At 32.7% G+C, this 24,978-nt stretch overlaps 1 protein-coding gene across 2 annotated transcripts in view; it reads right to left on the bottom strand.

Moving 5' to 3' along the window:
* LOC110992743 (protein alan shepard) overlaps positions 1 to 24,978 on the bottom strand; it is a 97,997-nt gene that overhangs the window by 62,851 nt on the left and 10,168 nt on the right. Inside the window, exon 2 of one of the 2 annotated variants that reach the window (XM_022258711.2) lies at positions 8,459 to 8,515. The exons of the other annotated variant lie outside the window; for it this stretch is intronic. The gene's annotated coding sequence lies outside the window, so the exon portion shown is untranslated. The remainder of the gene's footprint in view (positions 1 to 8,458; positions 8,516 to 24,978) is intronic. 2 annotated transcript variants of the gene reach the window in all.

Here is a 24,978-nt window from a genome sequence, read left to right as displayed (position 1 = left end):
ACAAGAAAAGTATATTAATAATATTTAAGTTATCAAATTATGTTTAGAGTTGACTGTTTGGTAGCTTTTGTTTTTTGTGTAATCTCTTCATTTAGTTTTATTTCATTGGATTTCAGGAAGACAGTTTCCGCAGTTTCTTCATATATAATTGCTGGCTTCACATAAAACCGCGGGTGAATAGTTGTTGCTGAATAGTAATATAAGTATTACTCTGGTACGGAAGTTATGTTAAAAATATTGCAGTTTCAACAATGCAGAAGTTTCGAATGGTTGTTAGAAGTTGTGCGTTATTAGGAGCTAGTTTAGGGAAAATTTGCCAAACTAAGCTTTAGCGTTGTTGAAAATAGCGTGTTTAACAACTTCTACGGGACCGTATAGCATTAAAATATAATTTTAGCGCCTTATGAATTCAGCCAACCAGAATATTTAAATAACTATTCGCACAACTGAGTGAGAATAAAGATTACGATACCGATGCAAACATGCCCATTGCCCATTACTGATTTGACTCAACTACTAAACATTAGACATTACTATAATGACACAAATTCTGAAATAACTGTATATATATATTTCTATATATTTCTTAAGTTAAAATTTTACCCAATCGAAATGTCCACTCTCCAAGTTTAGCACGTGAAATCATGTGTCAAGAAACAATGAGATAAAGTATATTTAGCGAGTGCATTGTCTGCGCACGAGGATAGCGGCGCGATGCGCGCGTGCGGCCCTGCACAAGGTCAATGGCACGCCTCTATCCCGCTCACACACCGGAATTCCATATTTAAATCTGGTCCGCAGAAAAATGGCGGACGACTCCATTCCGCCGTACGTACGGAGAATTAATAAAGTACTCCTTTTTTTGCCTATCACAAGTATGGAGAGTAATCGTAATATTTTACGCTGAGATTCGGCAACGCCCCATCGAGGCGCGGTCTTAATATTCGTCAATGGCCAACGGTACATTAATTGCGACTCCGAATTTGTTAAATAAACACTGTGACACACTTACAGTGCAATTAGGGGATATAAAAGTAAATTGATATGTCTCGTTTATGAATTTGATTTACTAAGTAGAATTAAAATATAAATTCATATTTTTACAGGATAAGTATGTGGGCAAACAAGCCTACGGGACCTTAAATGGCTGTCATTGACATTTTACTGCAGGCGTTGCTTTGCCTTCTTTTTAACAATTAGCCGTATTCTCCTGAGGATCACCTCCACTTGTAGTCGATACCACAGTTTGCTAGTTCGGAAAAAAATTACTCGTAAAGCGTACCATGTACGACTTCGAGCCACCAATTGGATGCTTATGAAATGTTCGTACGTTCATTTCAACAGTTCATAGGGCTTGCACGGTGTTGAAACGAGCCAGCAGGAATCAACCGAAACAACTCTTTATTCTTCAGCCTTATGATTGTGCAGCAAATTAAACGCTATGTTCATATTATATAAAATTTTAATAAATTTCTGTAAGAAACTCTACGTAACTTTTTTTTAAACCGTGATTAACAAATGTTAATTTACTCCTCATGAACTCAATGATCGTTTTGAGAACATCGGGGTCATTGCTCTGTGTAACCTAATTTTTCCTCTTTCCACATACATACATTATGCTAATATCCTTAATCACGCTTACTCGTCTAATACACCCTCTCCTTTATAGAAATTCCAATACATGACTTGCGGTTTTATAATTATCTACATTATAAAGGCATTTCGATGAACATACTATATCACTTTATTAATAGCAAACCATAATTATTCCGATTACAATCTTCAAATATTTCTTCAAAATTTAAGTTGTTTCTAGCAGGATAAATATGGCCTCTTATACATAGGGAAGTAGATTTATTTAAGACATAAACATAACATCTATTACAAACAAAAACACACACACGTAACCACACAAAATAACATTAACAAAGAAAAAAAAACAAATAATAAAAAAAAATCCCCTTTCCCATTCGGTTCGTTACAAATGTGTAATGCGTATGTGCTGTGGCTGTAATTGGCTCAGCATTATGCTGAAAAGCAGAATGTTCCACAGCAGCTAGTTTGCGTCTCAGTCGCAAAAAAAGAAAGAAAAGGAATGTAATAAATACTTAGTAGAAAAAAAATTTAAAATTACCAATGTACGTACTGCAGTCGTGTAAAGGTGTAGTACAATTAAAAAAAAAATTGTTAAGATGTAGATTTTTTGGTCTGTTAATCAGACCAAAAAACTAGATTTCGTGGGGTTTTTGTTGAATTAATAGATGAAACTTAAAGCTGTACATGTCTTCTTTTTCGTCTACAAAAACAGGACACTAACCCAACATCACAATTACTTACATTTCACCATACTGGTATGAAATCAAGTCTGGAATTGATTGTCACTAGCATACACTTATCAACTCTGATCAAAGTAAAAAAACAACAGTTTGCAAAGCAAAAGGGCGTCTGTAGTCAAGGACTGAGCAAAAACTCACTCAAATTGAACGCAAGCAATGTGGCAAAATTAATTAATGTCCCTTGTGGATTTGAAAACTATAGGGGGTCGGAGTGTGCAAGTCATCGGAGCCGACGAGACGGTGACTATGAATCAGTCGAGTTGAATTACATACATTGCGCTATAATCGTATTCCAAGGTAACATTATTATCAATGTATTGCATGAGATAGAAAGAGATGGAGCCAGTCGGAGGAGGATCTATAAGAGGTCTTTGGAAAAAATAAATATAATTATTTCTATATAATTAGTGTTGTGAAATGTCTTCAAGAAATAAAGCTTAATTATTATATTATTATTATCATAACAGAAAATTATATTTACACCAAATATTAGATATGATAGAATAATTGTTAGTAATATATTATGTAAATGTGGTCGCAATTAAGGTGAGTAGTAAATAAAGATATAAACTATCTATGTATTGTTGTTCAGTATTTGCTTTGTAAATTTATATAAAAGTTATTGTAATTGATAGAATACTTAATGAAACAAGATTTCGCTTATTGGTAGAAATAATAGCCCGCAATGTACACCGAACATTAAACTTTACAGCTCGTAAAACGGCCTCAGCTATAAATACATACGAAAAACGTTATCTTGTAAAAGCGCTAATGAAGTGTTGGTCAAGAAATAACTGCGATTTGTATGCACGAATCACGACATGGAATGCACATTGCACTTATAAAAAAGTATTGTAAATTATTCATAGTGTATTGTTATATGGCGTTATTGGTTATTAACATACAAATACCATAGGCAATTTATAAATACATATTAAGACTATTGATCAAAACTTTGTTGTCCTATATAGTGTTTTTAATAAAATGTGATGTGATGTAATGTGATGTGATGTAATAAAATGTGATTTATCTATTCTTCTTGATAGGTGACGGAAACGGTTGCAAGGAGGCTGCGTGTTCAGTAATGTATGTAAATTACATACATCAATTATAGATGAAAATGAAACCTCCTATTGCTCTGTTTATTATGGTAGAAAGTTATGAGTTTCCGATCGCTAAGCTTGACACACAATATAAGCAAAATAACACTCCCAGCAAATGTTGACACTTGCTATTAAAATAATTTCTTATCTACAATACAAGGATGTTATTCATAGCAACACTCATAAGGACGCATTTAAGTGACGATAACTCTTAGACATCCCAGATGACATTTAACTCAGAATTATACTTGTAGAACTTTATACAATCTATAGAAATTTATTTATTTATAACTATACACTTACACATCACAGCTAATATCCAATGCGATAGTTGTAAACCGTAACGTAGTTTTTACGAATGACACCAAAATAATTATGTATGTTATCTTTAAATCTAGCGTTCTTTCTGGAAAGTGTGTTCCAATTCGAAACAAATATTATTTCGCTGGACCGCAAACACACACATCCTGTGTTGCAATTACAATAGTTATTTGATGATATTCAATTTACAGATTCGTGAATCGTATTTATTTTAACATCGCTTCAAATGAAGTTTCTAACGGCCTTGCAGTTAGTGCAGTGACGCGAAAAATTCGTATTAACTAGTACATGCTCATAATTTATTACATCCCACCGAGCTAATTAGTATTTGTTACAAACACATTTATGAGTCCACTTCGACCCAAGCTAAGTCTCATAAATTATACAATAAAAAATAACCTTAGATTAAACGCGTGGATTTTTTGGAAATAGAACTAACACTTGAAATACATTACAGGTTTTTCAATTAAATGTGAATAGATGTTCTGTGAACATATTGTTATTATAGAACTCAAGTGAGTCAACCAAAGACTAATAATTTTCTTATAAATCACCTCGACCTCCCCCGTTTCACAACTGAGCGATACTAACTGATACTATTTTTAAGACACTTCTACTATGTAGCTTCCCACTGAAGTATTTCCGAGCCAATTGACTTAGGATCCTTCAAGAAAAGACTGTACCAATTTTTAAAGGGCGGCAACGCATTGGCATTGAGTGACCATGGGCGGCGGCAACGTTCTATAAAAAAAATCGGTTGTCTGTAAAGTCGATGATGGAATAGATGAAATGGAAATCACAATTAAATTGATCAAGTTACATTTATTTTGAGACGGATAGTGCCTCTGTCGCTCGTTCCGCGCTCTCGCTTGCACTTTAGGCCTTAAATGGAACGCCTCAGAGCGAGGTAACGCCGCATGCGTCATGTTTTTTCGTGCGTCCAGCCGGCTCCATAAAATTATAACACGTTGTCACATCAAAGGGCTTGGATATAGAGCATACGATATGGTTAAGTAACAATAGTAGCAGTTTAACGACTAGAGGAGTTGTTTGTCAACTTTATGCCGCTTGTGGTTGCGGTTTCTACTTCCGAGATATCTTGTTATTTTCCTGCTTATAAATTATAATAAGAAAAAAATTAAATCATTTTGATTTATAACCAAGCATTAGTAATTAATTGAAGTATTATGTTTACAGTAGATTATTCGAAAAATAGATTGTATGAATCAATAAATATAGAATGTAGCAAACAATCCTCGTTTCAGTTTACATATGAGTAATACAGCGTTCTCGTAGTTGCGAAAAACTATTTTCATACAAATATTTATTTCATGTGAGATTAAGAACACAGAAAAAGTAAATCAGATAACAACGTCGGAATACACTGTTTGTCTTTTTTCACATCAGTGTACACACAATTTGTGTGAAAAAGACAACTGTAGTAGACTTCTTGTAATAACATAAATATTTCTTACGTATAAAGAGGTCGGATACTATCTATAGCTATACTCTATTTTGATTGTTTGAATATGCAAAAAATATTTTTGTATTTGGTAGTTCTGAGCAGTGTTAGCCTAGCGGCTATAGCGAGCGACTCTCACCCCGGAGATCGTAGATTCGAACCCTATGCACAAATACTTTTCTTTCTACATGGCTTTTAAAACTCTTTCGTAAGGTGGAGGAAAACACAGAAAACCCGCAAAAGTCGTCTGTTAGGCTGATCACCTATTAACCTATAAAAAATGATTACGTAACAGATCAAGTCAAGACCAATTGGTTGTAAAGGATAGTTAGCAGTAGTTGACACCCCAGAAAGCATACAAATTTAAATGTTTACATCACATTGAGAAAACTTAATTATTAATTAAAAGCTACAATTGTCAAGTAAAAAATCGCTCATTAAAAACTACTTAAAATGTACATTGAGCGCTGAAGAAAAGAAAGTTTTTTCTAACAAAAGCAATTTTCTAGCCAGGCACTGTGCCAACCTAATTGTATTAGCTGTCTAGATAATTTATCAATTTCTACTAGTTCCATCCGTTAGTTTCGTCTATATCTTAACATTAGATAAGTGAAGCTCCAACAAATTTCGCTCTTTTCCCTGTTTGGACAAGGATTATTAGAGTTTCGAATCCAGTTTATTTATTTTTATGTAATAGGAGGCAAACGGGCAGAGCTCATCTGATATTAAGTTATCACTTAAATGGACACATTGCCAGAAGGCTCGTGACAGGCAAGTGTGTTGCCGGCTTTTCAAGAATGTGCACGCTCTTATCTAGAAGGCCCTAAGTCCAATTAGTTCGGAAATACTTCGAGAAGTTATTTGATCCAAGTTTATTATATATTTATAGTAAAGCCTATAGCCTAATATTTAACTAATATGTAGTTCAAAAACCAAAAATCTGGGAATATGGAATTAAAGGGATAGCAGGGAAGGATTGGGAAATGGTAAAGAGGATGAGAGACAAGTGGAAGAATTTGGAGGCACGGAGGTCATGGACTACTAGATATCAATGAATCTCACCAGGTTTAGTTTAAAACAATATAAAAATGTACACTTGTATTTTGTCGAGTTTATTATATCTCTCTAGAAAATGTTGCGGAAAATAAGTTTACGAAAACTACAGCTCAACCACAAACGAACGAAGCCGCGGCTCAAAGCTAGCTGAGCCATGAGAATTGAAAACGATGCGAACACCACGTACAAATTAAAACCGACCAAGCGTGAACCGCCGATCGCCAATCATAAGCTTTTGTAGCTCAAACCGTTGTTTCGCGAATGCGGTATGTGAGGGTAGTTTTAAAATTTTTATATTTTTATCTATATAGACTCAAGGCAATAGTACATTGTATTACATTAGAATCAAGTTATAGAAGAGAAACGTAACATTAAATCTAAATCAAAAAAGAAACATTAATTAGCCCAGCGCACCTTAATTGAAGGTAAAGGCGTGTTCCGCAAGCGAAAGCATTTGTTGTATTTGAGAATTAAAAGGACTGGGGGCTCCTCGCAATCAGAGCGATGGCTGGCCTTAAATGCCAGACTTAATTGAACTGCTACCGGGTACATAAATACACTAACAGGCATCCGCCACGAAATTTCCGTTTGCACCTTAAGAATTGGGGAGATAATTCAGCACATCTTATATAACTAATAAAGGGGCGTAAGACTTTTGTAAATAACGTTTATTATTTAATAGAAAGGCAGTTTATTTTACAATTATTCTAATTTGTTATATAGTTTTGTTTATCTTGTTCCTCGTTCCTCCACAGGCCTTATAAGGGATTATTTTAGTTATTTTAAATTTCTCTATCCACGGCTTTCTCCATTTGCTTCTTGCTAATAATTTTTTTCCTGTCCATCCATATTTTTGTAGGGCAACTTCATATTCCCCTTTCCATAATGTTGTCATCAAAGTCTTGCTTTATGCCCATTGTCTATACGTATTACTTTTTGTTTCTGGCATGCTTCTAGATTAGTTTTTATTTTTATGTCATATGCTCATATTTCAAATTAGGAACACTTAAACAATGAGGTGTTATTTTTTTATTATAATTACCATATTTTAACATTTCTTCTATCAGACATATTTCTTACAAGACATTTATGAATTCTGTTCAAAACGATTTACTGTGTATTGCGATTTTTACTTCTATTATATTGTATTAACCGAGTTTAACTTCATTAAAACATTTACGTTATTACGTATCTCTCTTACAGAGCCCAATAAAAATTAATTAAAACTCCAAAAGGTGACTTGCGGTTCCGTCCCTGAGTTTCCAATTTAAGTTTGTTGTTCACACGAGGTTTCGCTTGATTAAATATAAATTTTTTGAAAGAGGATTCTGAATACAAAGGAGTGCCGTTGATCACGGAAGCTTGAAATAATATTCGGGCGTCGGCTCATGAACTGAGGAAATGACAGTCTGCCCGTCGGGAAATTGATCCTCCCAATCATATCTTTGTAGAACATGGTATAAAGGATAGTGAAGGATTCGTTTCAAGACAGATTTTGTGGTTTTAACATATCACAATTTAGATGCGAGCTTTACTGTGTTTTTAGTTTAACAGATACATATTTACACATATTCGAAATCTTTAAACTGGATTTATTAACTGTAGACTGAGAAAGTTCTGTGCCTTTTGCATTTATTTTTTTCTTTATAGCCAAGTCTTGTTCTCGTCTAACCAATATGCAGGTCAAGGATATAGAAAGAAAACCCCATAAGTGCTCGGCAACAACGCAAACTCAGAATAAACTAATAAATATACTAACAGTATAATAACTAATATACTGCTAAATTTAGTTCAATCAAGTTATGATTTCATTACAATATTTCTTAACAAATCTTACAGAGCTTCTTCAATCGCTCTACTATGTAGGTAAGGTTTAAAAACGACATCTCAGATTTGTCTTCAAGTAAAAGGAAATTGTTGACACAAATCTCATTGCACGTTGGGAATTTTAAACAAACGAGTTTATATTAAGACGCGGGGTTTATGTGAAGGTTAAGAAATTTAGCAAGATTGGAATTCCTGCTGAGTCTTGAAATTATGCGATTTCTACTACTGGCACTGTATACGCTATACGCGCAGGGACATATCTTTTGTTTAGTAGCAACCAATTGTTTTTGTTATATGAACTTAATAAGTAAAAACATTAAAACAACATTCATTATGAAATATAATTCAGTTACCTTTAGTGTTGAACTGTAGTACTGGCTTTCAGACGTTGAATTAGTTGATAGTATTACCTGAAAATACAATTTTATATTTGAGCGTTCGAATTTTAACATACTTTAATACAATCCTAATACGGCATATGTTTATTTTCTGTTTAATAGCTAAAACTACATTTAAAGCTATGTTTCTAAATATTGGAACATAGGACGTAGTAAGTACCTACTACCAATCAAGGTATTTAGCTTTATTTTTGTTTACCATTACGCTTTAATAAAATCCAAGGCCATATCCAATATACCAAATTCTGTAAAATCTGTGGTTAAGATACGAAAGCGTAATGGAGTTACTTTCGATATTAATTAGTGGGGATAACATAAATGTTATCGAATACAGATTATAATTTAGAATCTCATATGACGATATGAAATCACGTGTTGCACAAAGATCTGTAAAATGTTTCGGCGATGTATCCGTGCAGACGTCCGATTGAATTAATCCGTCCGGACTGCAATAAACCACTTGGAGTGGAAATTTAACTTTATTTGACGAAGCGATATAATTTACTCTGAACGATTTAAATTTTTTAAAACTCCTTGAGATTGTCAGTTCACACATATGTACCATTACACGAAAACAAAAAGCATGCTTGCATTAATACAATTCAATTAACACAGATATTTTAAATTAATCTTAAAGGGCGAGCACTGATGAGCCTTCGTGCCCACGGGCGGTGGGTATTACTTAACACATGGTAAACTTTCTGCCCGTTTGTCTCTGTTATATAAAATAGGTATTTGTATTAACACGTAATGCAATAAAACTACATATGGGACACTATGGGTAATGCCTAAATGAATCATTTTTTTTCAAAAGCGACTTATATACTACTTTGCTAGAAATATATTAAACATGCAATGTATATTACTAGTAAACTGTGTTGTAATTGTTTCATCAGCTGTCTGTTTCATTGAGGGTTAGTAACATACTACAGAAATAGGAGCGTCGATAGTCAGAATAAAATATAAAACTTGTCTTCCATCGTCTAATTTTACACAGAAAAGCGCCTGATACGCAAAATGAAATTGCTTGTTCTCCTAGTGTAACTTTTCTATTTCCTTTGTCTAGGCTATACATCGAATTAATCCAGCAACGGACGATAAACATTTACATACGGAGCCTGGCAGGTATCAAATCCGGATTTGCATCGTGTAAGAACGGATTACTTGGGAGAATTTTGAGACAACGCTTTTATGTTGTGAATGTATGCGAAAAAGATATTTGTCTCGTGAAAGGAGATAAAATATTTCAGCTAAGTTGGATATTTCAAGATTCAAAGATTTTCTGGACTTAAGTGGACTAAAGGATTTGTCTAACACATACATTAAAAAACAATGTCTACGGTTAAAACCCTATATAATCTTTAGTAAACGTTTTATAACCTGTAAACGGTATTCTTCAATACAAACGCGCGCCATCTAGCGGTACATAGAAAACATACTTGGGTAGGATACAATTACTACCATTAATTACGTTTATAATGTAGTGTTCAATATATATTATGTTAAAAACTCTGTCTCAGTTCGCTTCCAGAAACGATGCTTCGGATTTGTATGACAAATCTAAGCAATAATTATGGATAGCATAGAAAAGTATTCTATCTCTAAATAGGCCTCCCTATTGACCTCCCTGTCAGTAATAAAATAAACAAAGCTGTGTCGCTACAAGCTGTTTAAGCCTGGGCCTCAAATTTTGGTATCTGTTTCATGATCGTTTGTCAATCTAATGCAGCTAGTAGGTGTTCAGCCTCGTGTGTCTGACACACGCCTTCGACTTTTTAGGTCTAAGGCAAGCCGGTTTCCTCACGATGTTTCAGAAAGTTTATTGGTGCACAGCCGGGAATCGTACCAATGACCTCAGGGACGATAGTCGCACGTTGAAGCCGTATATTTATTAATAATAAGACCATTCAATCTATAAGGTCGCGGCTTTTGATCTTGTGTTTTATACAAAAGAATTTTGTCCTATCAGTTAAAATAAACATAAAACCTATCTGTTTTTCGGAACTAACTAAACAGTGTGTTAACTATTTCATAACATATAAATGATTTAACAGCTCTTTTTGAATGTATTAATTATTAAGGGTAGGTTCAAATATCTTTAACATCATTGAAATTTTCATTATTAATGCCAATATTCATCAAACGTTTTATTTTATTTATTAAATCCAAATTTGTTAATTTACAAATATATAATATCATTACATTTTATTTTACTCCATATTTTGTACCTATACCAAATACTAAAAGTTTACCCTTTAAATATACTATATCTCAAACTCTAGGTATGAAGTAAATTGAAATTATCTCGTCATCAAGAATTCCTATATATCATTACAATTTGATAATACAACACAACATGGCTTTGATAAGATAATACCTACGTCAATAATCAATTACACGAAATGTGATTCACTATAAAATTGCATAAAATGAAATTGCGCTCAATGACGTCATCTTAAAAACAAATGAGTGAACAGTTTTCCTACTTCAGCCTCTTCCGGGACCATAAAAATGTAATAAATACGTAACAGATATTTGGTTACACGGCTTATGGCGACGTGTATCTCGCTCGTATATATATACATATTAATATTAAGTTTCTCATGTAAATAAAATATATTTTTTTTATGAGAAATAAAGTTCTTTAAACATTATAAAATAAAAGTTACAATCGAATTCTTGTCAATTCAAATTCATCAGGAATATGATGCGCATACGCCTACAGTGCCGTAGTTGCGTAGCCAGGCCCACACCCAATAATCCCGTCAATTGATCCTTTGTACATAACTTCCTTTATTGAATCATCTAAATATAGTTTCGGAATTGTTCTATTCATATTTGAAGCGATATATTAAGTTTTCTTTCGTATCTTGCATATTAATATTATAAAATAGATGTCGATAAATTAAACTTTTTTAACAGTACAAACAGGTTTTGAATGTTTTGACATCACGGTAACAGCCGGGATTGGTCTTAAATATACTAGATTTGGTTGACATGGCTCTCCAGAAAACTATTTTTTCGTCATTTTTGTTGTGGTTTAAGCTACACTAAATCTGTACAGGTTGTTCTATATAGACACGATAAACTAAAAGCAATAAAATTCTTTCTTTATTATATGAAACCTGTTTCCAAATTTCAATAGTTCTTTTTATTACGAATTGCATATTTCATACTTGATAAATCTTTAGATAAGCATAAAGACAGAAAAAAGATACTGAGTAACCACTCTTCAAATTGTTTAATACACGTTCGCCTCAATGCCATGAAAAACCAATCATCGAGGTTATATTGAGATGTAAAGAAAAAAGTTCTGAATAATAAATTCAGCGCAGCTTACGGTTAACAGAGAGCGATTACCAATATTACGTTTTTATCCCAACAATACATTAAACCCGAGTTAAAGTCATGTTTGAAACACGGGTAAAAGAATGAACAGTGTCCAGATGGCAAGCGATGAATGAGTTGTTAATGAGCTCCACAGAGTAAAACAGTACAGAGACTATTAAGGAAAGTACTAAAGTACAGAATCCATATACTATACGTTACTCATACTAGGGTAACGTATGTCAAGGCGATGTTACGTGTAACGTTTTACGTAGAAGAAAAGCTTTATTTTAAATCTTGTTTCATGACATGCATTTGATATTGGTCGTAGATTTCTGTATCTATTTTGGGTCTATGTCATGCCGTATCGATGTTTCTTCACTATACGTATTTTCTTTTCGACTACTGCCAGTATCGTGTCCTAATATCACTTTGAATTTAAATCATTGAATTTTAAATAGTCGTGAAAAAACATCAAATCTGGTCGGACAGTCAAATAAAACGTTAAACGAAATAAAAAATTAAATGTTACATTCAAAGTAGAAAAGTAGCAGTGTGGCTCCAGCGCGCGACTCTCATACCTGAGGTCGTAGGTTCGATCCCGGCTGTGCACCAATGGACTTTCTTTCTATGTGCGCATTGAACATTTGCTCTAACGGTGAAGGAATACATCGTGAGGAAACCGACATGTCTTAGACCCTAAAGGTCGACGACGTATGTCAGGCACTGGAGGCTGACTACCTACTTGCCTATTAGATTTAAAAATTGATCGAAATCTTAGGCCAAGACCTAAAGAGGTTGTAGTGCCACTGGTTATTATTATTCAAAGTAGAATACATATTTCTGTTCAAACCAATAACATTAGACTTACAGCCAGTAATTGGAAACTCTAAATACATACAGTAATAAAAATAAAGTCTTAATGGCTGTAGTCTTACTGTACTTCAGTAATGTCTCTATTCATAGCTGTAAGTGCTCTGTGCCACCCACAGTTCGCGATTCAGACCGACATATCGATTGATTTCTTGATGCACTGCTTCGTATTAGGTATTGAAACTAGCTGCATTGCCTGAGTGTAATAGATTTTACGATGAATTTGTTGTGTTTGTTACTTTTTACTATGCGGTGTATTATTATGAACTTTATCGCAAATTATTAATTACAGTTTTATAATGCAATATATATATAATTCATCATTTTATATAGTCTTTCTAGTTCTCCTGAAATACCAATTATAATGACTACAAGTTGCTTGTATGAAGAAATGAATTTGATAGCTGTTTTCACATTATTATCTGCATCACTACAGTTGTTATAGATATAGATCCAACAGATAGATAGCAAGCTAGTGTCAGTAAGGTAGTAAACGAGTACTTCTGGCTTCATGTTAACAAAATTATCTTCATATCTAAGCTAGTAAGCTAGTTTACAAGCCAGGATAGTTTTTAATAGGATGGAGTTCTATTTTTTTTTATAGTAGCGCTCCCCACCACCGATTTTACTATCCTGACTTGTGTACTAGCTTCATCTGGTCGGCTAAGCTAGTTTTAGTTGGCTAGTAAGCCACCACACGTTTCTGTTTATTTTTGTCACTGCGACTTGTTTAAGAGATTTTAAGATGCCCAAACTAAGTATGTATATTAATTTAAGTTTGCACAACTTTACCGTGACCATGACTGTCTGTGGAACGCCACCCTTCCAAGTTAAAACGACAAATCTAAACGTGATTCAGCACTAAAAAAAATTGTGGCGAATTAAATACAGTGATAGACAGACAGTTTTTGTAACTCTTCTTCTAGTGCGTCTAGTGCGAAAAATCACTGTTTTCGAAGTAACTTATTAAGTCGAATAGTGATTTTTGGCATGCACCTCATTTTAGACGTGTCGTTACCTCAGTCACTGCAATAGTACTAGCTTAAAATAATCCTAGCCTCATGTAAACAGAACTAGCAAGTTCCAAGTCAGGTCAGCAAGCCAGAACTAGCTTGCTGTGCTAACTTGAAACACCGCGAGCCATCATGTAGGAGTGAAATAAAATTAACCTAAAAAACATTCCTAAATGTTTTAACGTGTTAAATGCAATAATGCATTTCTCTATTAAAAATCAGAAAAATAAAGTCAGCATTTCATGAAGCATTTGATATTTTCACTATGAAAATCTGTGGCGGAGCTTTTATTAAGACACTTTTTATAGCGTATAAACTTTGATGGTGCTTTAATGTTCACCTGTTATGAAATCTACGCTCTATTTTAAAACATTGTAGTTTAATATCGACTATAGGAGTAAGAAAAATAATTATCAAATTATTAAATTCTCCAATATCATACAATTTTTAACTACTAGAATAGTAATTCAATTTAACAGTATTTAAAAATGTTTGATATTCTTAGTACATACACAGGAGTGATAAAGTTAATCCACTATTTATTTTATATTATGATTGAAATTAACCAAATAATATAACAATTAAATAAAAGTAATAGAAACCTTTTATATGTAAATATGTAATCAATCTAATCTAAAGAAAACACTTTTTTACCGGATTGAAGCTATGTATTACTGTAAACTTATAATTATTTAACATAATTTTAAATTTATCCGACGTTTTGCGTGCTTAACAGCGTGCGTGGTCACGGATATAATACATAGCTTAAATGCGCAAAAGCTATGTTAATAAAAGACAAAAGAATCTAATCTAATCAAAATAATCAATATTTTACGTAAAAAATAGTTACATATAAAATCCAAATACGGTTTGCCCATAGACATCAGACCAATAACGTTCAGAAGTGTACATTATTTATATGAATAAATAACGTATAATTAGGATTATTGAAATGATTTCTAAATTAGACTAACAATTATATTTGCTCTTCTCTTGAGACTAAGACCAAGACTAGCCAAAATTCACTTATTAGTTCCCACGTATCAGGTTTATATTTCACCATAAGAACGGATGGTGATACCCATATTAAAATATTTTACGCCGGATAGCGAACAACCGGGATGCTCCCAATTCTAACCAATCAACGTGCCTCATATCGACCTTAGCGTGAGTAACCGACACGACTTTTTATTATAATTATTTGTATATTTTCCTAATAATCATGAAACGTTCAGCTACATAATTAAAATACCTCATACATATAGTTATTTTAACTATTTAACTGAACCCGTCTAAACTTGTAGATATTAAAAAATTTTACTTATAAAATATTTAAATTATCATTACAATAGATACAATAACTGATTCAGATATTAAATGCATTTTATATCATTTCCATTTCGAAATAATCACCATTTTGATTTACTGCACCATTATATCTCTAAGTTTAACACAATGAATGGGGAATTGGGTTTATCAGTGACTAGATATTTGAATCGTATTTAATAGATCTCTTTAAATGTACATTAATCAAATAAACGCTTAACTTCATAAATAACTTTATTCTTTTGCATATACAACCTTTTTAGCTTAAAAAACAAGATGTGTTCGAAATTTGAATCACCGATCGAAAACACCTATCGGCAAATTGTTTTGAAAAAGTTTTTACCTCGCTTTGTAGCAGTAAATATGGACGTCGGGCACTCTGTGTAAATGTACTTTTATTTCATTTTACTCTCGCTCCCAGTTTATTTTAAGCTTCTGATGCAGCTCGAACCCTTAGTTTAATATCTTAGTAGATATAAATCTTGATTTGTACTGCAAGATTTTGGATAAAGCACAAATTTTAGCAATATCAATTAAACCTGTCAACAAATGTATGTCATTCTTTAAGATAGTGCACTTAGCGATAGTCACATATCTTCGTCTTATTATCTTATCATGTCAAAAAATAACAACACATTTAAATAACTACATGCAATTAATAAAGGAAAGTGGAAAATTCCCTGACAATAAAAACACTTAGACATTAAGATACTTAGATATGATGAATCCTAGCTAATTATTGACATGGATTATGCTGCACTTGACTACTATTGGTCCAGGTCTTAGCATATAGCTTCACATAATTTTCACTCATATACCAAAAATGCGTAATGTATTTGGGCTGTAAATTCTTCGTCATGACGTCACCACAAAGTTACGTGACCTCTCGACTGCAATGATTCACCGGCGTCTTGCATACCTTGGGCGCATAGGCTGTTAATAGGAAATGCCACAATATCATAAATATTATGCTATACGGCCTGTCACACTACTGCATTTACTTGGAGCAACCAATTGGGGGTTGCGTCGAATACGATTCTTTTTACTTTTTAATAGATGACACGGAGAACTTTGTATAACCGTTTATTTGTGTCATAACTAAATACATTTTGTTAGACGTCATATTTCAGGTATGAAACAGATAAGAAGGAAAAATAAGACAGTCAAATGGCAAGAATTTTTTAACTAGGATGTTCTAGCTTGGAACAGTGTTTGTTTGAAAATTCAATCGTCGTTTTTAGCATTTTTCTTTACTAATTATTTGTTTAATTACCATTTAAACCATATCTGTACTTCCACAAATATTTCAAAATTATAATTAGCTAAAACGGTCCAGCCATTACCGAGTGTTAGCAAGACAATAAGACAAATATACAATAAGATTTGATATGAATTTCCGTTCCAATGAGGCATGGTACAGGGAAATTTATGGATTATTATCCTTTATACAGTAGGTAATCCAGCCATCTGTGCCTGACACGTCGATTTTTGGATTACGGATTCCTTAGAATATTTTCTTGAGCCGTACAAACAAACAAAATAATTCATTGCGTAAATAGAAAATTATATCCATTGCGCACAGTTAGGAATGAAAGCAAATCCTTAGATTAGAAATTGTTACATCTTTGTATAATATACAAGGATATTCTTGTAACTTTTCATTGATTTTGTTTTTTAGAACTGCCCTTGAACTAGAAAACTAGAACTAGAAATGTTACTGTTGAATGAAAATTTCATTATTACACTATAAAGTATAAACTCTAAATGCTATAAATAGAGGTAAGGACCTGTAAGGATATGCTGTATATTTCCTTTGACTTGTTTATTTCGATATCTTTTATTCGATAAACAAAGAACACTTTCAAGGATGTAAATAAAACTCATTGAAAAATATACGTCATTTAAAGCTCTATATTTTTGCCATGATGTTTCCTGCATTATCATTACTTGCGGTTACAAAACAGAACTCGCAATTTTACGACCAGAATTTATCTGTTTTAAATTTTAATTTATGTTGGAAAAGTTCTTAATTATGAGGTTTCCACTACAAATGCTGCGCCGTACGCTTTTTCTCGTATACATTTTTGCGGCGTACATTGTTAAGTACATAATCCAAACTTATATAATTGTAGCCTTATATTTTTTACGCATGCATATTTTTGAACTGGCACATGCGTCAATAAATATAATTTAAGTATCGAGTGTGTTCATTTATGAGTTTCCTTATTTTCTTCTTATCATATCTCATATTAGTCATTAATGTCTGATATGGAAAAAAATTTAAGGACGTATCTTACATCTATATGATTTTGATCACTGTGTATCAAATAGAACGTTTTAAAAATTTTAGCAATACAGTTACCAAGTACATAAATGAACTCGAGACGCACTTGCGCGAGCGGCACTTACATACAAATTGGTATAATTAGCATCACTAATGCATATTTAGGTCATTGTTGAAGATTTCGTAAAAAAGAAATGTATAGTGACAGTTTAAACCAAGCGAGTATGACAAATATATTGATTATATTAATTAATATTGAATGCACTACACAATATTTCTCATCTGTATTTTGTATGTGTATTTAAGCTGCTCGAACGGTAAAGGAATACACAGTGAGGCAATCAGCTTGCCTTAGTCCCAAAAAGTCAACACCGAGTGTCAGACACAGAGGCTGATCACCTACTTGCCTATTAGAATTCAAATGATCAAGAAACAGATTGTCTATGCAATAGATTTGTCTTAGCCATGTCGCGCTATTGAACGACTATGGGTAAGATTCCGAGTCGACATTTATGGGTGAACTATGTGTAGACATTAGTTCACATTATAAATTGAAGGTTCACGTTGAATTTGACCATGTTTCACTTTCATTTTCCTCCTACGATTCTTGTAATAGCACGTGCCTTAGGTTAAGTCGAGTTCCGCTTGGCCGCACATATCCATAACGCGAAATGCAGTATCATGTGATCATGTAGTGTTTTGTACTGTATATCGGATAACATGAGGTCGACGTTCGGTCAATATTTACGCCATAGGGTTGCCAATATCGCAAAGTCAATATTTTCCCATAAATGTTTGTTCATTGGTATCTTTGCACTTTTCTTGTTAGAATGGTTTGTGTAAACATAAATTTGTTAAATAGTTTTTTTTAATATCTGTTTCGTCGACGTTTTGTACGTAATTGATTGTGTTTTAGGCTTATTGTACTTACATCTTCTTTATTTTTAGAAGAAAACACTATTTTCAATCTATTTGTTTTTATGTTAGAATATATTTTGTTGTTCTGTGTGCGACATCCTGGAGTTTGTCTTTTAGCTTAAATTTACTACATGTATTTATAGTAATAAGAAATATATCTTTGGATCATCTATAATTCACGTAAAAAGAATACATGAAAGATAGCTATTGAAATACTACATAAAGAACAATACTTCAATCTAAGAATAAAAGCAATAATTTAGGGGAGTTATAATTAGAATCAAAAATATTAAACAACGGAGTAAGGAAGAACTATGTGGGTGATGAAAGGAACTAGTCATCCATTCTGTTCATAATTTATTATTTCCTTTTTTTTCTTTTACGCCATTAACCCAACTTAGTTACTTATTGAAATGGACATATATATTGTAGCTTTAGCCGCCTTAACCCTTAATTTGCTGTGAGTATAATGAATGCTGAACCATTTATTAATTTTAGTATTACTATTGAATATAAAGATTGATTATTTACTATCAAATTGAAATATTTTCCTTCGGATTTGAATCTACAACCTCCAGAATATATGCCATACATGATACGATATACTTCCATTTGTAGTAATACTTTGTATAATATGTTATAACGATATTATTTTCATATAAATAATTTTAAAAAGTTCTTAAAAATACTTACTGAAGATTGCATATATACATATTACTAGAATCAAAAAATCTATATATAGCCCTATTTCCTTTCATTTCCGGGTATTTGTCAACCCTATTGTGCCTAGTATCCCCCGTGTTGTGGTTAAAATACGATATCCATGAGCTACTTCACTGTAATATATACGATAAAATTCTATTTAGCGGAAAAAAGATTATCACAAATAAGATTTGAAAATAATAATAATAATTGCCTTTTTTATCGGACTTTTCGGCGTATTATTTATTTCAATTTTTCGTAGATTGATTCTTTCTTCCATTTCTGCTTGTCCGCTTGCCAGGTGGCAAAGGCCTCCTCCAATCTACTCCATTCTGGCCTTTCTAAGGCCACTCTACCCCATGTTGTTCCCGCGACTTTTCTAATGTCGTCGTCCCATCTTTTTTGTGGTCTACCTCTCTTTCTCCTTCCATCTTTTGGGTACCATTGTGTGACTATTTTACTCCATTTATCCTTTCCCCTGATCATGTGACCTTGTGACCATGTGACCGACCAAGATTTGAAAATATGGTTTAAAAATATTTTCTATTTAATCATATCTTTCACCAGTGTAATACTCGAAACAGACCTAATTTGAGTGTACGACCAACTAGGCTCCAGAAGATAAACCACTCCTTATATGGAAATTACATTCGTTTTTGCAACAAACTACCAAGCGAAATAAGAGAATTATCACTAAATAAATTCAAAGTTCGTTAAACGTAAATTAATCAATAAATTTGACGAATATTTAAACGATCCTAATTCTTGGAATTGATTTGCTCCTGTGCAAACAATTAGTATGTCTCAAAACGTAGCGATTCCAAAGAGGGACAATTTCTTGCCAGTTCTTTTCGCCAGCTCTGCGCCCTTGACTTGCGAACTGGTAGTAAATATACATTTACAATTCATTTAACTTCTCTGACGTTCATAAGTGTCAACCTATATGAATAAAGATATTTTGAGTTTAATTCCGAACCCTAAAACAATAACGTATAGTTACATCATATCTTGTAAAGTATACATTTTTTTATTTAAGGATCAATCCGTGATTATGGAGGTTGCAGCGCACCTCATATGCACTTAAGCACTTGTGATAGTCTGAGTCTAAAGAAAAGATCACATCCACACTTCCGGTCAGCAGCGGTTTCGTATATCAAATTCAATGGCTTTTCACATTCAACAGTTTGAATTTTGATTTTGAGTTTTAGGTTTGAGTTACCTTATTTATATATTATTAAATTTTAACAATTCTAAGTAGGTGATGCAGAACATATTTTATCTTACCCAGGATAGAATTTAGAAATTATATTTGTAAATGGCCATGATCCATACAGTACTAAGTAATAAAATCCCATATGGCTTATGTTTATAGAAAATACCGAGAATGCGTGATTCATACAATATTTTTACGAAACGATTCTAAATACATCTATAAAATTTCGATTTTTATAGCTTTTAACCAGTTTTGCGATGTACACAAATAACCTTAGTATATATTTCGTTTTAATAAATACTAACGATATATTAAAATGACACGTTTACATGTAATTAAAATTAAAGTACATATGCTATCGCATTTCAACCGCGTATCTGAGCCTTTTTGAAATCAATACTTTTAATTGAATGAAACATTCGAAAAGCTACTTTTAATTAAACTGAAAACCATGGAAGAGCCTCTTAGCTGTTGAATATTCGAAGGTAGCGAAATCCAGCCTCGGCTCCATTTTGTTATGAAAATATAAGAGATATCAATACGTCGTTACTATTGATTTTTTATTCGGGCCTATAAGGTACTGTTATAAAAGTGATTTATTGAAGTGTTCGCAAATTATGTTACCCTATAACTCAAATCTCAAAACACCAAATTATAAAAACTTCTTAGAGTACCAATATTAAATTCTTTTTCCCTGTAATTACACTTTCCATTCTTTCCAAAGGTGGTGACGCCCCATCCTATTGTTAATAAAAAGATCTTAGGACAAATTACTTTAAATACTGCCTTCAATTAGGATTTCTTTTCAAACGAGGAATCTGAGCCGTACTTTACTTAATTGTAGCTGTAAGCGAAAATTTTAATGTATTATTTTAATTTGTTGAATTGTAATTGTCTAACCAGGGGAAGGTGGAAGGCAGTAGACCGCGCGGCATATCACCTACACGTTGGACTGATCAGACTAATTCTGCCGTAGGAGAATCACTGAATCATTGCAGCAGGACGACCTCCAATAGGCAACGATGGCGGAACGTCGTGAAGCGCATCACATCTGCGCCTTCTACCACATAGCGATCACGACCGCTCTATCAAGAGCGTACCAAATAAGAAGAAGAAGAATTGTCTAAACTAATATTCTTTAGTTTTATCAAATTATACTGACGCTTGAAAAGAGATATACAAATGAACAAAACAGTGTTATACGACTCATTTATGGATAATAATTTAATAATTTGTGTGGATATTATTTTGGCGTTCTATCGAATTAGTAGTAACTATTAAGGTAGAATAATGTAGTGACATAAATATATAAATTAATATAATAAAATTTTTGTCTCTTTCGCTCTTAACTTTTGAACAAAATGCTTATTGTATTTAATGATTTTGTTTTTAACCATCTACGAAATAAATGTATTTTTCATTATACGAATTTAATTGTTTTATATTTAACTGTGATAACTTAAAAATATCTTGTTCTGCGATTTGAAATTCTCACCCATGCATTATCTAAATAATTTTCCCCTTTTCAAACATAGAAACAGCTGATTTATTCGGCACACAAGTCCCTAATGCATCTGTTCTAAACTCGTTCGTGATTGGCTCGTGTCGGAGGATGCGGGCAGACATGGACCCTCTGATTTAATTGAACATTCCACGAGGCACGGGCCTCCAATGCATAGTTCGTCATATTAGTTTATGACTAATATTGGTCAAAGAGATCCTTATAGTTAAATGCTAAAAATATTTGGTAATTAATATTTTTCAAACGTTTAAAGGCCAAACGTGTTCTAGGGATTAAGTTAACATCTCACTCATGAAAATGAAATTAGGTATATGAATCTTATCTTATCTTTCTTACTAACACTTATTCAACATAATTTGACGGAAAGAGACAAATGAGTACTTTAGATATAACTGCAATTAGACTAATTTAGTTTTAATGAATACGATAGGACAAAGATTTAAAATATCTACCATGTAAGGATGTATGAATGATGATTCATTATACGTTTGACAGACGTCAATCACCTCGCAATGAATGATTTAAACAACAGAACACATAGAATATAGGATGCGGTGCCTGCCTTGCAAGCGTTGCGGAAGCGCGTCGCGTGATACAATCATGCTTCATAGATTTTCATGTGTGGCATTTGGAAGCATGATTATTAAAAAAAAATAAAAGGATATATAAATCCTACGTAGTAATAAATTCTACAAAACTGTTCTACCATATCTATGTGACCCGTAGTTTGCAGTTTCATCGCTTAAAAACTTTCGATCTTACTATAAAACGAGGACTAACATGTCGTTACCATTGTTACCATTTCATTCCAGAAAGTCTCAAATTTTTGATAACACATTAATTAATATGGCAGTGAGTATTCGTTATCAAACCAATGTGAAGACTAATTAAGACGTCATTAATAATTAAACCCCAATTAAATTGTATTTTTCTTAATAATATGTGCATTTATAATTTAAGAATGCAAAACTTGAAAAATATTAAAGTAACTTACCACAATTGTTCTATATTAAACTTCGATTTAAAGCATTCTGTTGTGTCTTGACACAAAAATAAATTGGGACAGGACTAATTATATTTTTAGTATTTAATTAATTAATAATACATTGTATTGAGCTTCACTGAAAAACTGTTTATTAAAGGTTTTATTTGAATTGTTATTATTTGTTGTTTTATTGGAATTATTTTAGTCGTAGCTAACTTAATCACACAACTATCAATTTTATGAGAACTTGCGAAATCTTTGGTTTATACAGCCCTTTTGCACTTCAATGGAAACAACTATACATGACATAACTGTCTGGGTGAATTGACCATGAACTCGGTGAACCTGTTTAATGCCTTTGAATAGCTTCTAGGACTGATTTCCAGCGAATTAATTATTATTTATAGACAGCACAGTAACCCGTACCACCAAAAAACAAACCTTAACTCTTCAGGATCAGAATATTTTCTTCCAAGATTTTACATTAATGGTTTTTACGCCCATCGGCCTCAAACAAATCACTCTCAAAAAGAAAATAAAAGAAAACCGATACTTTAATGTAAAACCGTGGAGTTTATGAATCTTTCGCCAATGTTAAAACTGTGTCGCGACCCTCGTACAAACTTTGGTGCAAATTATTTGGCTTAAACTTCCAAAAAATTTCGTTATTGAATTTAAATTTTAACTTTTCCAATGTTTCTGTCGATCGCCACAATCTCTTTTTAATGAAAAAATTATTGCATCGCTGTTTGATTTCGGATTAAAGTCCTGAATCAATGTTGATGAAGACCAAACTAATTATGTATATATATATATGTTTTGGCCTGATTTAGAGTACGACTCTCATCCCAGAGGTCCTTGGTTCAATCCCCTGCTCAATGGTGAAGGAAAAGATCGATAGGTAACCGGCTTACCTTGGACTCAAAACCATGACGGCGTGTGTCAAACACAGGAGGCGGTTCACCTACTTGCCTACTACATTGACAAATGATCATGAGACAGGTACAGAAATCTGAGCCCTAGACCTAAAAAGGTTGTGGTGCCACTGATTGAATTATTTATATATGTATTTAATAATAGTTACAATCATTTAAGTAGTAATACATAAAATATAGTATGTATTACAAATATAAGTACTCGTAGTCTATTACCGGTATGACTGATTGGAAATATAATTTTATAAATCAAAAACTTTAGTTTACTATTAGAGGCGCATATTATACATACACATATTTTTTTTCTATTTTCAGATCATAAACCACACAAACTTGGTTAAACGATTTTATCTCGAAAAGTAAAGGTTCCAATTGATTTTGTTTGTGATTTATAGAACTGTACGCTTATAAATAACATTGAAGACAATTAAAACGCAGGACAATGATTACATACGGTTGTATCAGTAGATAAGACGTCTATTTTAACTAATATTTACCTAACTTAATAGTAGTTTTCAGGCTTTCTTCTTTTCTGGCTTGTATGTGATGTTAAAATTTAAAGAAACCTTTATTGTCATTTAAATGCTCAGTAGTACCTCTGTCGCTAATGGGCTCAATTATTGATGACTGTTACATCGTTTGAGTCATTACCCCTCCCCACGATGGTAGGTTAAAAGAGGCTAATCGTTCGGCTTACAAATTTTAAAAACCTTTTGGAAGTCAATTTCAGCGTTAATACATAAAATTATTACTCGCACTTTACACCGAATAGGTATATTAAGTGTTGCCAACGCTGGAAACATTAATTATATTAAATTATTTATGGTAAATTGAAGTGTTATAGATATGCAAAACATTAAAAAGGCATGGGTTACATAATTACCAGTCAAAAAGTGTCAAGACATATTCTGTTATCTGTCTCTTTCTGTAAAATTTTGTTTACGCTGTTATGAAAAGAGACATGAGTACCTACTCTATTAAATGCCTGCATTTGGACTGATTTCTTTTTTATGACTTGGATTTCATGAGTCGAACAATGCGATATGTATTTATATGATCCTATATTTTAGCGACTTGTTCATGGCTATGTTTGTGTATGATAAATGTATAAATAAAATATATACATACATACTGTAATTTACATAATATGTATTAAACAATCTATATATATAAAAGAAAGTCGTGTTAGTTACACCACTTATAACTCAAGAACGAAAGAACAGATTTGAGTGAAAATTGGTATGGAGGTAGCTTAGAGCCAGGAGACGGACATAGGATACTTTTTATCCCGTTCGACAGCGTTCCCGTGGGACTTGACATGAAACGTCAGTCACTATAAAAAGTGGTATAACAAATAAGAATCAGACTTGGAATAAT

This window comes from Pieris rapae, chromosome 4 (genome assembly GCF_905147795.1).
Source record: "Pieris rapae chromosome 4, ilPieRapa1.1, whole genome shotgun sequence".
Taxonomy (NCBI): domain Eukaryota; kingdom Metazoa; phylum Arthropoda; class Insecta; order Lepidoptera; family Pieridae; genus Pieris; species Pieris rapae.
This window is presented reverse-complemented; position numbering and strand designations above follow the sequence as displayed.